This window comes from Podarcis vaucheri (genome assembly GCF_965113315.1).
Source record: "Podarcis vaucheri genome assembly, chromosome: 2".
Classification (NCBI taxonomy): Eukaryota; Metazoa; Chordata; class Lepidosauria; order Squamata; family Lacertidae; genus Podarcis; species Podarcis vaucheri.
Window position 1 is genome coordinate 16,101,864 of NC_138760.1, and position 17,535 is coordinate 16,119,398.

General features: G+C 41.7%; 1 protein-coding gene across 1 annotated transcript in view; it reads right to left on the reverse strand.

Annotated features, from left to right (window-relative positions):
* LOC309526539 (homeobox protein Hox-D3-like) overlaps positions 1-17,535 on the reverse strand; it is a 91,785-nt gene that overhangs the window by 44,927 nt on the left and 29,323 nt on the right. The gene's annotated exons all lie outside the window — the stretch shown is intronic.

Consider the following 17,535-nt stretch of genomic DNA (forward strand, 5'->3'; position numbering starts at 1 on the left):
TCCCTTATATTTATTTATTTTGCATAATTTATTTGATTTAAATAAAGGGGAAGGGCACAGAACTATGCAATATTAAATCCCAGATCATGATCCTATCAGCTGCCTCTCTAGCGTTGCTTACTCAGTTTCAGTCCTATTCACCCCAGTCATGAGGGATAGAAACATGGTTTGTTTTCTAAAATGAAAACAGAGATTCCCAGCAGGTTGTGTTCTGCGCTCAATTCTGTGCTTTTGTTAACTAGCCGAATACACACAAGTCTTGCACACAAGCTGACTGCCTGATGAAGTCCAAGGGCATTTTTAAAACCACAGGTGGATAAATGAGTTTACATAAACTGTGTTTTGCCCATCATCATCACAAGCAGTGTGTGAGAATCCGAGCTTTTAAAATGTCACAGGTCAACTTGACGTGCCTCTACCTATGTATATTACATCTTAGAGGACAGCGGCTGTATTAAAGTTGTGTGTGATAACTGATTTGTGATAGCACCCTGCTTACTTATGAGGGGTGCAAAAAGTAGCTGTGACTAAGGTACCATTATAAGGACTGACAAACTTGAATCTCATTGATTACAGTTTGACTTTTGCTGGCTTGCACTAGAATAATTGCATTATGTTTACATGTGTGATATTGATATAGATAGTGCTATTTTTCTAGAAAAATAGGTGCTGGAACTCACTATGAATGCCTCCCTTGTTCTCTTATAATGGCAATGGCGCCCACTTGAGAGGTGCCAGAACTCACTTCCAGTCAGTTCTGACTGATAAAGCCCTGGAGAGATAGATAGGTAGATTAGATAGATAGATAGATAGATAGATAGATAGATAGATAGATAGATAGATAGATAGATAGATAGATAGATATAGATAGATGATAGATAGATAGATAGATAGATAGATAGATAGATAGATAGATAGATAGATAGATAGATGATAGATAGATGATAGATAGATAGATAGATATAGATAGATGATGATAGATAGATAGATAGATAGATAGATAGATAGATAGATAGATTTAGAGATAGAGTCTAGCAGTTCTGGGTGAATAACATTCTCATCACAATATATTCATTAGCTAGGCACTTAGGACTGGGGAGCACTTAAAAGTTGTAATCCCCTTAGCAGATATTTCAAAAGCCCAACTAAGATGGTTATCATTCACTTAAAAAAAAAACATGTTTTACCTATAGAAACATACAGGGAAACTATGTAGGTTTTTTCTGTAAAGTAAACCTGCTTCCCTGTTCCAAAGTTCTGGCCAGTGAGTACAAAGTTTGTCAAGCACTTGGCGATTAAAAAAAGAAAAGAAAAGTTTTATTTAAGTGTAATACTATTTTATTCAAAACATTTATAACATCAAGGCTGCAATCCTACACACCCTTATTTAGGAGTATGGCCTGCTAAACTGAATGTGATTTACTTCTAAGTAGACATGCATGGGGTTATAATGGCTATTATTAAGAGATATTTTAAAATTCATTGCATTGATGTTTTTGCTGTTCCTCACTGACTTACAGCTGTAGCCTCCCATTCCAAAATGTTGGGCAAGAAGGAGACACTGATTTTAAGGAGAACTTAAATTCCAAGTATAATGTTAACAGGAAAACAGTGGTAGCCTTAAGGACTGTCCATCATAAAGCCAGCCACAGCTTTAAACTCTGTCCTCGCCTTGCTGTGCTGTGCTGTTTATCAGCCAATACAAAATCCCCCTTTCCATCACAACTTTTCTGCCTGTTGCTCCATTGCCATATTTTATGGAAGATACCTAAGGAGGGTTGTTGTTTTACTACAGTAGGTGGGACTTTTGTCACTCGCTTGAGAGGGTACAGTTTTGTTTTGCTTTGCTTTTTCTTGGTTAAAAAACAGCCAAGAAAATCTGGATCAAATCTGATTCAACCATCCAAGCAGTAGCATGCTGATCCTGCTAAATCCTTGATGCGGAGTGGGGGGGGGGCTTGCCATGGGTTACTCAAGGGTATGGGACTCAAAAGTAGTCACCTTATTCTGTTTTATATATCTCTTTAGTGGATCTTATAAGAAGTGCTGGGCATTTAAAAATAACATGATTCAAACTAAATTTGTTGACTCTTTTTCAAAAAAATCAGAATTGGATTAAAAACCAACATCCTCCCCAACCCTCACATTGTTCCTCTAAAATTAATTGTGGATGGAGCTGTTAATGATAAATATATGTAATGGCTCTGCAGTTAATCATTCTGCTATTTCTATGTCATGTCTCTCAAGTTTCAGGACAGGGAAGCAGAACTTGTAATTCTTGAGGTCAGTAGTGCCTGGATTTGAAGCCATTAGCTATATTTATTTCTTAAAGGTCTGAGTCACATGGTCCACCCAAATCTATCTGTCCAGCAGTCTGTATTCAATACCTAGGTAGACGTCTCTGGAAACTCAGAAGCAAGGCACGATGGCAGGTGTAGTCAACCCTTGTTCTTTGTTCCCACCTACTGATAGCCACAGACAGACTTCCTCTTGACATGGCAACAACTTTTAGCTACCATACCTGCCCTCCATGAACTTGTCTAATCTTTTCTGAAAACCAACTGAGCTAATGGCCATCTCACCATCTTGTGGCAGTGAGTTCCACGTGTTAATTGGAAATTGCGGGAAGAAGTAGCCCTTTTCGGACCCCCTGAAATAGCTACCCCGTGGCCCTTGCCTTCAAAGAATCACCATGCTTTTGATTTCAAGGGAACACATTTTTAATCCTCTTCATCCCTGCACGAAATTTCAGGCTACCAGTGAAATGATCGGGAAGATCCATACATCCTAATGTATGCAACATTTTTTCCCTCCCACCCCCTTACCTAAACAGACTGTTTTGAGAAATATTTGCATTTCTGCTACTGAAAGCTGATTTTTTTTTACTTGTTTGTTCGTTGTTTTGTGTTTTGCAAATTAATAGAGACAGACTAATTTTTAAAAACTAAATGACTTCATTTTAGTTTGCCTTTTTGAAACTATTTCGGCAGGGGAGGTCTCTTCTTGCTTAGAAGCGCACGGTCTACAACTTTTCTTTTTCGTATGTCGACTTTTGCGGGCATCCCGGACAGTTAGGTGATGATTTAAAATAAGGCGTTGTAAATGGGGTATTATACCCACCTACGCGGCTCCTCTCCTCACTCACCGATCCAGGCTCCCATTCCAAATCCTTTCTTTGCACGCAAGAGTTCGTTACAGAATCCAGTTCATCTCACTTCCCTGTCTCAGTACTTAGCGCGCTAACAAAACTTAGTTTAATGGGAATGGGTGGGAAATACCTATTTTTTAAAATATATATATATATTGTTTTAATGAAACACAGTTTTATATCAGGCTTTTACTTTGGTTTTGTTTTCCTGTTCTATTTGTTGATGAGTTTCAGTTCTAGAACTTTGCCAGCAAACTGATAAGCATTTTTGGGGGGACGGTGGTTGAGTCTGCAAGGCTTCGATAGAACTACTCGGAGTCTTACGCATTCGCATAAACGCAAGAAGCTTTTGCTAAGAGATTGTGTGTGTGTGTGGACGCACGTGTTGGCATACCCTTATCGGTATTTGGTACCGAGTCACCACAAGCATCTATCCACTCAGTCATTCCCAACCCCCACTACAAATCTCATGGCCAAACGGGGGGGGGGGGATATATATAGGGCACAATCCAACAAAGTATTGAAGCTGGAAGGCTGGGTTGCCAGAAATCAACGCTGGTTTCTATGAGGCTAAGCGCGTTTAATTCTGAGCTGGGCTGTGGCCGTTCTGTTTAGGACCCGAGTTCATTTTGTTGAGATGACTGCCCCGATGCTAAACTTGGAAGTAAAAGTCCCACTGATAACTGTGCAAAAAGGGACTTACTTCCAAGCAAATGCATGTTTTAAGGTGGTCGTGACTGACAGCTGCCCATCATTCAAATGGATTGGATGTTCAAATGGATTGGATCAAATGGATTGGATGGCCCAACTATTGAGAAGCAGGCTGGATGAAACATATATCAACGGGAATTTGCACTTGGAAGTAGGGTCCGTTGAAATCAAGGCTGCAATCAAGCCTTAGACACGAGTCCCGTTGGAATCCACAGGACCGTTAGTTCCCAAGCAAATGTACGGAAGGAGCCCAGCGCTAAAGTCGCAGGTTAATTTAGCTGTGGACGAAATTAAGGAAATGCCACCGAACTGACGCACTGAAGGTTGGGGGATTTAGTTCTGGCATGAAATTCAGGTCCATCTTAAACCATTTTTCCTCTAGAGAAGTTTCAACGGGACTTGCTTGCAAACGGTTTCAAACGCAGTTATATCTGACTGCCTCCTTCTATACCCCCCAAAACCAAAATATGTGATTATTATAAAGGAGACTTTTTTCTTTTCTTTTTTTGGTACTGCGGGTAATTTATGCTATTTTGAACCTTGGTTTTGAGGGGGGGGTATCTCCCTGGTTTCTCTGCAGCATAAACCACGCGATAAAACAAAACAGAAACAAAACAAACAAAACAAAAACTTTCGCTCTCTGGGAAATTAACATGATATTATCAGTCCCATAATGCTTTATCTTGTAGACAAATATGGGCATCCCACAGTCCAATACAGTAGGCAATGGGCTCCTCGTTTATCTATTTATTATTTAGCTATTTCGGTCCATTCATTTCAAGAGAAAGCTGTAGGCTTGGGGGTACTTGGCAAGCAAGTCACGTTATGCAAATCTAGGCTTGATGATTCTGCAGTATCCCTTAAAAACCACACCAAAAAAACCACGCCACCACTATTGCTTGTATATTTAACGATTTTTTAAAGGGGGGGTCGTCTCAACAGCATTTAGGGTGCAAGGGTAAGGGAGGGCAGAACCAATAATGCAATGTCTCCCACCCACCCACCCCAGAAGAAGAAAGGAGTCCTAATTTCTCTGAGATTTAACACGATGCGAGTTAGAACCGGCTCCTTCCATATTCGCCTCGCAGACCCCCGCCCCAATCCAGATTAGCAACAAAGAAAGATCGGGTGGGGAAAGGAGGGTGATGAAAGTGGTGGGGTTGGGGGATTTTTTGTGTGCTTCTAAGCCCCTCTTCTCCTTTTGTTTGAAGACCCTCGTGTGGTCGCGCTCCGTGTGTCGTTACAGATACACACACGCACATATTAAATGCAAATATTATACATTATTATGTGTGCCTGTTACGCAACCCCCACGCGCACCTACACAAATATATATATTTATATATAGTATCTATAATCAATTAGATCCCTGATTCCTGCTCATCCAAAAGCAAATCGGGGTGTTGATTTTTTTTTTTTAAGGTTCAATTATAAACGATTTTGCACTAGAGAAGATGAGAGAGAGAGAGAGAGAGAGAGAGAGAGAGAGAGAGAGAGAGAAGCATTTGGAATAGTCACACTTGTCAAGTGAGACCATCTTTTAGCTCTCAGAAGCAGCAAATCCATGTGAACTCTGGGTGAACCAAGATTGAAGCAATAAATCATCGCTACAAAAGCCGGCTGCTGCATACGAGTTCCAGACCCCTTACCTTTAACGCTTTCACGGGCGAAGACTGAAAAGCAGAGCTACAAAAGTTCACATCTCTGCGCGTAGCCTAAACAAGGAGGGGGGAGGGCTGTGCATCTAGGGGGCTAGGCGGGAAGGGAGGCTTTTTTTAGGGGGGAGGGGGGTCGTTGTTGAAGAGTAGGGGTGGTATTGGCTTAATAGTAGCAGATTATGCTGCTTTGAGTGGTGGTTAGGAGCGGTGGGGTAAAGAGGGGAGGGCTCGGTGCTCGGAAGGGAGACGGGGACGTAATCGAACGTCATTCAACAAAGACAAGGGACGAGAAAGAATCGGATGGGGGATGCGGGGCGGGGGGAGGGAGGGAGAGAAGAGGCCGATTAAGGGAAAGGAAACCGGACAGCATACGTGAATCTGGGGGAGGGGGGGAGATTGCACCATTTCCCCCCCTTTTTTTAAAAAATGGAAATACATGGAGAAAATCTTGATGGGCCCATTCATTTGGAGACGGTTCGCAGGGCATCAAGGCCGCCATCCTATGCTGTGGGAGCGAGCACGGCTGATTCCTGGAGGACTTCCTTCCGAGGAAACATGCTGGGGCAACACACACACACACACCCCGAAATTGTAGAACAGTTTCGTGGGGGGGGGTTGAATCTATGTCCGGAGAAGAGCCTGGCGGTCTGCCCCAACTCACAAGGACTTCCCTTATATATCATATAGGCGATCTTGTGCATAAGTTTCCCCGCTCAAATAAATAAATAAATAAATCCCACACACACCAAGTGACTCCCCCGTTTGAAACTAACGCACAGCTAGGAGATTTGGGGTGAGGGTGGTGTGTAGGAGAGAAAAAGTTTCACACACATACAAGCGCGCGCGCACACACATCTCTATAGTTGACTAATCTATTATGACAAACAATATGATGGATATAGTTTATGTTAATCGCCATGCCCTTTCCTCTAGAATTTAACTGTAAGTTAATGGACACCGGAAACTAGAATTCTACATGGCTTGCTAATGGGTTTAGGTATTAGCAAGTTCTAACGATGCATACAAATGCACTTGTCTCTGTAGGCTGTCTTAAGATTTATGGCTCTTTTGCCTTCTGTAGCTGTAAACAAGGGGGGGGGGAGAGAGAAGAGAAAGAGAGAGAAAGGGGAAAGAAATCCCAGCCCCTGTGCAATTTAGCACCTCCAAGGAGCCGTTTCTTTCACTTTCTTCCTTTATTTAAAGAAATACCCCAGGTTGTGGGAGGGAGTTTTGACTCCGTCTGCAACTTTCCTCGCCCCCCCTCCCTACTAAAATGCTCGTCTGTTGGGCTTCATTATGTTCTTACGTTCCCCTTGCCCACGCTTCCATCACGGGGGACAAGGCACTGAAACCCACTTAGAAAGTCATAATGGCCATAATAAAGACTCCGCTGCAAACGGGGTTTCGACTCCTACACGACGGCGATGAAGGATGATTGTGGGTTCAGGTTCTACCGGGAGGGAAGGAAGGAGGGGGTGGGGGTGAGGAGCGGTTGTTAGAGAGGAAAGTTTCGGGGAGGGTGGGAAGAAAAAGACCCCCCCCCTTAAAACACATAACAACAACTACTGCAACAATAACAACAAGCCGACCCTGCAAACTCTAACAAAGGAACAATGAAGCTTTGCATCTCGTGGTGTTTGGGGTGGGGTGGTGGAGTTAAGAATGTAACTTTGTATGATTTAAACCGACCCCCTCCCTTCCCGATTCATTTCTGTTGGATGTCTTCCACAGGACCCGAAACCACGAAGATCTCGCTTAGTTTGGATGGGGAAGGAAGAGGAGGAGGAGGAGGAAGAGAAGAAGAACAACGCCGTGTGTGTACCCAAAGAAAAAAAAATATGCTGGGGTGTCTCTATCGAAAGGTAAAATGGCCATATACATAACGCAGTTATCTAGGTGACGGGAGAATGCTTTGCTGAAGTCTTTTCCCTAGCTTCAGTTTCGCGCCTGCGTCTTTTTCCAGGGTTGCAAGACGATTGCCCAAGCCTGGTCGATCCGTTGGACAGAGGAACAAAATAAGGACGCATATATCGAAATTATTTCATTGATGAGTATATTATTTTGTGGAATGCATTATTACTGTTATTGTTATTATTAGGATGGGCCCGGGGTGGGGAGAAGATCCAGGAAGGTCTAAAAGAAGAAGAAATTAGTAGGGAATTGATTGTGTTTGCTTGGAGACGGGTGGGAACCGCTTGCGAAGGTTTTCTCAGTCTTTGGGCGTGCTGTTGATAGCAACGGGGTGAAAACGTTCTCTCGGAAGCAGAACCCAAAGTTCGCAAGTTGATAAAGAAAAAAGAAGGGGAATTAACCGGCCTGCTCCCTTCCTTAGGGTTTATTAGCTTTCCGCACTCGCGCACCAACCGTCTCCAGCAAATTTATATTTATCCAGACCTCTAATGTATGTTTCAGCGGCGAGGAAAAACAATCAAATCCTTTTCATCGATGTGTAACTTCGCTTTAACTTGGATTTAAAACATCATTTAGCCTCTGCTTACATTTAGAAGTGCGTGGGGTTGTTGTTTTTTAAATCGCTGCTCCATCCCATCCTCACTTCCAAATTAACTTATAGGGGTTTTTTTGAGAGGGAGGGCAGAGTTATGAGGCATTTGATCTAAGCGATTTACATCGACTGGACCGCTTGACCGTATTGCCAGGATCTTATCTGAAATCTCATCTTTAACAGAACCAACGCAATAATGTTTGTGTTCCCGTCCGGGGATTGTTTCCTTATCATAATCGCTTATTGACAAGAAACGGAATTAGTTTTCATTTATGTTTAACACATTACTTTTTTAATTTATTTTTTTTTAAGGGGGGAGCGTAATGATTTCTAGAGATAGTGGGATTCATGTCAGAGAAGTTCGTTTGCTAGCCAAAGTTATGGCTTTGTCACATAATGTATGCTAGATATTTGCAGGAGTGCATCACGAATACAAGCTTTAAGGTACTAAAGGGAAGGAAGAAAGGAGAGAGAGAGAAGGAAGGAAGGAAGGAAGGAAGGAAGGAAGGAAGGAAAGAAAGAAAGAAAGAAAGAAAGAAAGAAAGAAAGAAAGAAAGAAAGAAAGAAAGAAAGAAAGAAAGAAAGAAAGCAGTCCAATTCTATGCATCTTTCCTGGCAAGAAAGTCCGACTAAGTTCAGTGGAGCTTACTGACTCCCAAATAAGAGATTTTGCTGCCTTCCTAGATATTTCCTTTTTCTTTTTTAAAAAAATCTTCATCCTTCTTCCAAGTAACTAGTTACTCTTTTTTTAAGTTAAACTCAGGAGCCCAGAAACCTAACACGCCGGATTTCAAATAATGGCAAGAATTAAAATGCCCTTTGCAGCATACATTTATGTTAAAGAGAGGGGGTAGGCAGGCCTTCCCTCGTTTCTAAAAGTTGGGGGAGATGGTCGGTGTGGTTTTTCGATGAAATGCAAGATTTTCAAAAACTGAAATGCCCTATTGGCTGGTTTGCACCTGCTGATCGCAGGGATGCTGCCCATGCTGGCGGTGCTCTGATCCAGAAAGGGACTGAAGCATAAATCGTGGAAGCAAAAGTCTCCTTTCCGAGTGTCCTAAAGAAAGGTCTAACTTTAACTTGGCACACACACCTCTCCCGCGAATCCCCGCGCCCCAACGACGTATTTAACATTTACAAAACTAAGAGGGCATCTTCAAGATCACTTAAAGCAGATTAAATATGCCTGAGTGAGTCGGACCCTACGCGCTCCCTGTGTAAAACCTTGTAAAATACCTCGCTGGGCCAGGGCGATCCTAGGGAAAAAATTAAGTAGATCGTGCAAGAATGAAAGTCAGCCCACCTCAGACAGACCAATCTGTTTTGGGAGATTCATAAAATGCACTTGGTGTTTACAGATTAACGGCGCGATCCTAGGCTTGCTTACTCCGAAGTAAACCCTGCTGTGTTCTCCTAACTTGCTTCCAGGAAAGTGGGCGTCTGACTGCAGTTGCCTATCTATCTGTCTATCTATCTATCTATCTATCTATCTATCTATCTATCTATCTATCTATCATCTATCCCAGAACAGAGTAAAAACAAACAATTACTGAACCAAAAATAAGACAAAAAGGGGTCTGGGGCTAGGCTGGTTATTCCAGTCACTTGAAACGCGCCTGCATTGCTTGGAACGCTCGCTTTGAGAATAATAAAATATTTAAAACTCCAAGTCAACCTTTTTCCTATTTATTGCCGTGTATAATTCAACATTATCGCGTATTAATAAGCCAATAATGATAATCTCTATAGGAAAAGCATGCTAGCTGGGCCGCTTTTATGGCCGCCCTTATCCTTTCTAATGACCTTTGGCTCAGCAGAGTAATAACTCATTACGGAATGAGCAATTGTCTGGAGTGCCTTAAATACCTCGCGATCTCTCTCTCTCTCTCCCTCCCCCTCTACACGCCGGACACTTCCAAGAAGAGGTACTGTGTGTGAGAGAGTATGATGGACTCGTCTTCCCTGTCTTGAGACAGCTTGGAGGGAAAGGAAGAGGAGGAAGGGCCACAAAGAGAGTCTTCTTCAGTTCCCTGTGCAGCTGTGCCATAGAAGAAGCCAGAGGACTTCTTGGTGATAAAGGTGCTGTTCAGCTGGTTTTTCTGGATCTTGTCATTTCTGGATCCCCTGTCTCTTTTGGCAACAGCAGCTCCCAAGTAGCAGCACCCACTGTTGACAAATAAACAATTAAATAAATAAATGATGCTGCCATCATGACAATGGCCTATGATCAAGCCTCAAAATGCCATCGTGAAGTGAGTCGCTATCCTGCAAACACACACCCATCTTCCCAGTGTATAAAATCCATATAGTAGGACAGGCCCATGTCCATGTGTGTAGAATTGTGACTCACTTCGCAATGGTGTTCTGAAGATAGATGCGATAAAGATCGCAGGCTGTTGCGATGAAGGTAGTAGTGGTGTCGGCAGTAGAGCAGAACAACAATACTACTCCAAGCAAAATACTCTCTCAGTCTCGCCTTCATCTTTATTATATCATATCATATAATTCATATTTTATATAATTTAATATAATATATAATTTAAAGCAGCAATGCTGGAATTTGAACCCAAGCTCATCCAGTCCAGTTGGAAGAGGCTGAGTCAGGCAAGGTAGCTACGCAGATGGAAGGGTTGGGTGGTGGTGCATGCAGAGATGGGATTTATTGTAAAGTTATAGGATGTACTTTATTGCCTTCCCCTCATTTGTATGGGTGTAAAAAAAAAATGAACTTTTAAGGAAATTCAATCCAATTGCCTTGTAAGATATGCAAGACTGAAATGTGCCTTTCTTTTCTTTTAACTCCTTGTTGAAAGATGTTAGTTATTTTAAAATTGTTTCCAGTTATATTAAAGACAAATTGAAAAGCAAAACATAGTCTTAGTAGTGTTCTTCTCCCCCCATCCCTTTCAGGATTTCAGATCTCAATCCTATGTGTACACACCCAAAACAGAGAGAGAGCGAGACCTGAGCTCAGGCCTTATAGATTTGCCTTAAACGCTTTGAATGCAGACATAGTTTTCCTAGGGAAATCAAAGTGATTTGCTTAGGTGAGGCCATGAGTTTCCCCGCCTCTTTTTTCTTTTCTTGGAAAACATATATTTTGTATAAAAACAGTAAACAAAATAGCCCACCAACAACTGTACACATATGGCTAAATTCCTCCCCAGATAATTTTATAGGAAGTTAAATACAAGTCACCTTGCTGTGACAGAAAATCATAAACATTTTTGAATATCTGATATGCATAGAAACCGATCTTGTTTAAAAACCTATGCTATTCTCTCTAACCCAAATGAAAGCAAATAGGAAAAACATGGGATTAATGTATGGCTAGGTGGCTATTGCCCCCATGGTATCCTGAACATCAGTGTTCCTCAGACTTGGTGACTAAAAGTATTGGGACTGAAAGTACTGGGTGCATGGACATTTAAGCTGTAAGTAATCACAATACGTAAGGCTGTAGAACATATTTACTGCTTACACAGTGCAGATGTTAAAGCAGGTGCCTTAACATGCAACCCCCACACCTTATATTATTATTTTTAGTGCATGTGGAGTTAACTCTTTTGCTACTACAGTACTGGATAGGAATGGAAAACAGATGCATAAACCTATAAAGGGAATAGTTAAATTGCCAGTTTATAAACAGTGGGTCAAAGAGTAGGTAGAGTGTCCTTCTCAGTGAACACAGGGAGTTTTGACTCCAGCACCTAAGAAAATTTGCCTCTGTGTCATTCCAGTGTTTTCTTGCAGTACAGCATTAGTCCCAGAGAATGACCGAAACAGAATTATCACTGCACAGAATTCAGCTGGTGAAACTGACCAAGCTTTCAAGCATCATACCATACAGTCCATCTTTGATCAGAAATGAGAATCGGAAAGCAGAATGAAAATGAAGTCTCACGTCCATTTTTAGACACTATCTAGGGTCCATAGTATTTTTTTATTTTAAGGTGCAACATGGTAGAACTTTTAAGTGTACATTTATAAAAGCAATGGTTGAATTCAGCAAACATGTGTATGTCAAAGGTAAATCCATCAGGCACCTCTAACTCACTGGGGCTCTTTGGACTATATTTGGGGGCAAACTTGGGTTGCTGCTGTGTAAAGTGTGAAAGATCCCTAGGATGTAATTAAGATTCATGGAAAGCAATGCAAATATTGCCAGTGACTGGATGTTGCCAATGAACAAAAAGATGGCAAAAGAATGCAAATATTTCAAGATGTTTCAGGAAAATAATGGCTTGCCCATGAGTAATAACAATATTTCATCGACAGAGAATCTGATACACACACAATACATCTAACATCTATTTGCACAAGCAATTCACAATGGCTTTTCATCCAGCGCCCACAGTGTGGCCGCACTGGCCTTGCCAGAAACAGAAACTCAGCCAGTGCTGCTCTCATTGTGGGCTGAGGTACAGTGAGCCAAACACAACCCAACTTGTGTGCATGCTGATTCAGTTCTGTGAACTCAGCACACAGCACCAAACTTTGATATTTTCACAACTGAAGCAAAAGTTCAGAATGACACCCTTAAAGGAACAAGATTGACACATAGACATGAAGGCTGGAAGGAGGAATCTACTGGCCTAAAGCAACTACTTCATGCCTCATTTTGGTAAAGTCAAACCTGCTAACAACTGCAGAGGCAGAAATGTAGGCTAGGATGGTCATTCTGGTGCATGGACTATAAGCTAGAGTGTCTTATTGGCTTCATAGTTCCTGCCAATGATTGATGTATTCTGGTATGTGTGAGATTTCAGCAACTATCAAGCCTCCCAAAGACATACATCAGTAGTGTTAATGAAAGGAGGGCATACTTAAAATATACCACATGCAGAAGATGGTCGTTCAGCTGCTCTGAAATGTTCACAAAGCATAACCCACATCACAAACATCATCCCATTTCACCACCCGCTGAAGTGCTCATGCAGCCTGGTGCTGAGATCTCGCTGTTCATCCCACTGTTTTTCGAATTCAACAAGGTTGTAAATTCTGTGCCAAGTTCATTACAAGTTTATTATCTTAGCTGTAGCCATAACAACAACATAATACAAGGAACAATGCACAGGATAAAGGGGGTGTACAAAAGCAGTATTGTACACATCCAGTTCACATGGCACCCTTTTGACAATGGATGACATTAAATTTTACTAAATCTTCCCTAAGGTTAGCCATCATATATACAAAAGTAGAAACATTATGTATGTAGACAACTCTTAAGTATTACCCCAAAAATTCCTGTTTCAGGATGACTGACCCGTACTGAATCTTCTGCTTCATATCCAAGTGACCATCTACAGCTCCAGGTTTACTCATAAAGTACTTATATAGAATTATTCCTCATTGAGAAGGTCAGTTCTGTAGTTGAGTTCCCAGGCCAATCTTTTGAGTGATGTAAGCTCCCATCCAGGAGCCTCATTCTTTTTTTCCCCCAGTCAAGGATCCAAGGATGCAAAGGAACGTCTTGGTAGAAGTGCTGCCCTTGTGATACACATGGATGTTCCTACAACAAAATATGACCAATATCAAACATTATTTAGCCTTACCTGCGTAGCTGCTATTGGGACATTTTGTCAAATAATGTCACACATCCTAAGATTGATAGAAGGGTGCAAGCAAAAGATCACACTTAAAAAAATTAGATTCATTAATGCAGAATGGTTCCATGTTGGGTTGCCACACTAATGGAGACTTACGCCATCCATAAACATTCAAAAAGCAGGGAAGATAGAAACCACAACAACAGTACTTTGGCAAAACAGAGCAAGAAAGTGAATTTGAATGGGTTATAGGATAGAAAATGTACACTAAGTGATTCTGAATTAGTCTCTTCTCTGAAACTATATGCTAAAAGTTCATATTTTAGTATCCTGACAGTCATTTTCAGATACAGATAAACTACCAGTATATACACCAATACACATATACCTACATCTTTGACATCCTAGGCATTTAGAAAACACACTGTAGAAGCAGATGTGTAAAAACAACAGAACTGGTAATACATAACTGTATTGATCACATCCCGCCGAGGCTAGGAAATGTCAAGAACCAATTTCTAAGGATCAACATATTCTGTTCAACTGAAGTTACTTTTAATCAAAGGGCACTGAGGCCTTTTCGTATCACACCCATGGGGAAAATACCAGCGCCTGTTGGTTCAGCAGCTTAAAGAATTGCAGTGCAGGTAAATATTTTCTGAGGCCAATAAGCAAAACAAAGGATATCTAACACTGCCCAGGATCATGTGTAATCGAACACTTTGCAAGCACCAAGGCCATTGCAACTTTATACAGGGCACTGCTTGGTTAATACCAGCATGTTAATTTGCTAGCTTGCTATGGTCATACGTCAACCCTCTTCAAGAAACTATGGTGGCAGCATTGAAAAGTACAGGACAGGGAGCCCCTATTCATTCTGATTTATTGGTGACAAAACAAATTCATTAGGGCTCGATCATCAAAGAGCCTACATCTTAAAAAGCTGGCTAAGGTGTAGAGCTTTTAAAGGCCCACTCTGTCAAAGAGAAATGAAAGGAAATTGGCATGAAGAGAATCAGCTATTCACCCTGAGATGTGGGTTGTGTTTTCATTCCTTGCATGCTAATATCACAACTACTGGGTTTGTGGCAGAATATAGAGAAAACAACAGCACTTTTGCATTGGGAAAGCTATTCTTGTGGGTGGCTTTCAACACTGACAGTGGTTTTCCAAGCAATGGATGCAATTCAGGTCCTTTCAAATCTATGGGAGCTTTGGCTTCTGTGGAAGATGGGATTGTACCCAATATCACCGCAAGTTTTGTACACCTGTCTTGCCTGAAATCAACCGGAAGGTTGATTTCCCATCAGGCATATGCCAGTACTCAGTTGGATTGACACAGGAGGAACATGCGGTGTGTGTGTGTGTGTGTGTGTGTACTTTGCCATATCTATAGGCTCTAAACCCCTAGAACAATAATGTAGAAAGGAGGTGTGGAATTTCAAAATAAAATGAAAATGAACCAACAAGTACCAAACATCCTCTAGTCTCATATTTTGGATTGAAAGCAGCAATTTAATGGGTGGTACATAGAAAAACACATTGTGGAGTATTGACCTTATTTTGATCCTGTTTGGTGCCATTGCTTCTCCTGGCTGCTGCCGCTGCATCAATAATATCCCTTCCCCCACCTAGTTACTGCTTCTTTCTTCTTAAACACAAGCATGATTCCAGCCAATGAGAGATCACACAGTGAGTTGGAAACCATTATGATCCTGCATAGTGACACTACCAAGGGCAAATAAAGTCCATTGAGAGAGTGGGAGGGAGAAATTAAATGAAATGACATTTGGTGGGGGGATTTGTTTTATAATATTTCTACGCCTCTTACATTAAAAGAAATTTACAAAAGCAAAGTACATATTAAACCAATATCACAGACAAAGGTACAGTCAGTGCTTTTTTTCTGGGGAGAACACTGGGGTACGCATATCCCTGAACATTTTGTGAATCTAGGTTTGGCCTCATTGAGGGGCACTATTTCAATATGAGTAAGAAAATGAGAGTACCCCTAAACAGTTTTTTTAAGGGGAAAAAAGCACTGGGTACAGTGCTTGTGACTTCATAAGCATCGCTGAAACTTTCTCAACAAAACTGAGGCATTTTTAAACATTGCTGAATACATTTCCAAAAAAATTAACATCATCCCTAATATCACCGGGCGAAGTGGGAAGGGAAATTTTAGCACTTCCTGCTTCCCTAGATTCCTGATTATAGTGCAGATGCAGGCTAGAAACGTACTTCACTTCATCAAGAACAAATATTACAAATGGCTGACTAACCAACTTGCCACATGGACACTGCAGTAAATTAATACTTGATAAATGGCCACCTATGTTCATTCCTAGGTAGAAGTTGTCCTCTTCCTTCGTGCACTGGATTTGAAAGATAATGGGTTTGATTCTATGGGCTTCAGAGATCAGAACTCACGTTCATCCTCCCCTGTTCCCAATTTGATGCCTTCTCTGTCTACATACCCCTTCTGGAGCCTGGGTTGCTATTGGGGGGGGGGTCCTTCTATGAACCTTGATTTATGGATACGGACATACTAATTTCAGGTAGGTAACTGTGTTGATCTGACGCATTCGAAATAAAAAAATAAAAAAATCTGTAGAAGTGTGCATGCACACAAAAACTTATTACAGAACAAACTTAGTCGGTCTATAAGGTGCTACTGGACAGTTTATTTGTTTTTGTTTGTTTATTTTATTTTGACATACTGTACTAATGTTATTCAAGTTCAGCCTTCCCATTTGCTGCTTTAACAAAACTACACACACCACTTAGGGTCGCCTACACAACCTCCTAAGTGCAGCCAATCATAAGCCACATCTGCACTCTGCATATAAAGCACTCTCATACTGCTTAAAAGAGGCATGGCTTCCCCCAAAGAATCCTGGGAAATGTAGTTTGTTAAGGGTTCTGAGAGCTGTTAGGAGATTCCTATTCTCTTCCCAGAGCCCACAATTCCCTGGGAAGAGTGATTGATTGTTAAATTACTCTGGGGGTTGTAGTTCTGTGAGGGGAGTAAAAAAAGGGTAAAGGTAAAGGACACCTGACAGTTAAGTCCGGGTGCAAATGACTCTGGGGTTGCTGCGCTCATCTCACTTTACAGGCCGAGAGAGCCGACGTTTGTCCGCAGACAGTTTTTCCGGATCACGTGGCCAGCATGACTAAGCCGCTTCTGGCGAAACCAGAGCAGTACACGAAAACGCCGTTTACCTTCCCGCTGGAGTGGTACCTATTTATCTACTTGCACTGGTGTGCTTTCAAACTGCTAGGTGGGCAGGAGCTGGGACCGAGCAACTGGAGCTCACCCTGTCGTGGGGATTTGAACCGCCAACCTTCTGATCGGCAAGCCCTAGGCTCAGTGGTTTACACCACAGAGCCACCCGCATCCCTGTTGTGAGGGGAGTAGGGATCTCTTAATAACTTTTGGCACTCTAACTACTGTTCCCAGGATTCTTTGGAAGAGGCCATGGCTGTTGTATGATAGTGTTTGAAATGAATAATGTAGATAGGACTCTAGACCTGTAGGAATGTTTGATTTCTCACACCTGATCTATCCTTAATTTACAGTGAAATGAATAATCTCACTAAAATCATTAGGGCTAACCTGGTATAAATTTCCTAAAGATCACAGTATAACATCTTAGGGTGTGTTCCCCTTCTTTAAAAAAAAAAAAATCCAATTTATTTATTTTATTTTGCCTTTTTCCTCCAAGGACCTTAGAACAGTTGACATGGGCTTACGCTATTTTATTCTGGCAGCAACCCAGTGTGGGGCAGGAAAGGCTTTTCCAAGGCCACCAGCGAAACTTTCAGCTATACAGTGGTACCTTGGGTTACATACGCTTCAGGTTACATACGCTTCAGGTTACAGACTCCGCTAACCCAGAAATAGTACCTCGGGTTAAGAACTTTGCTTCAGGATGAGAACAGAAATTGTGCTCCAGCGGCGTGGCG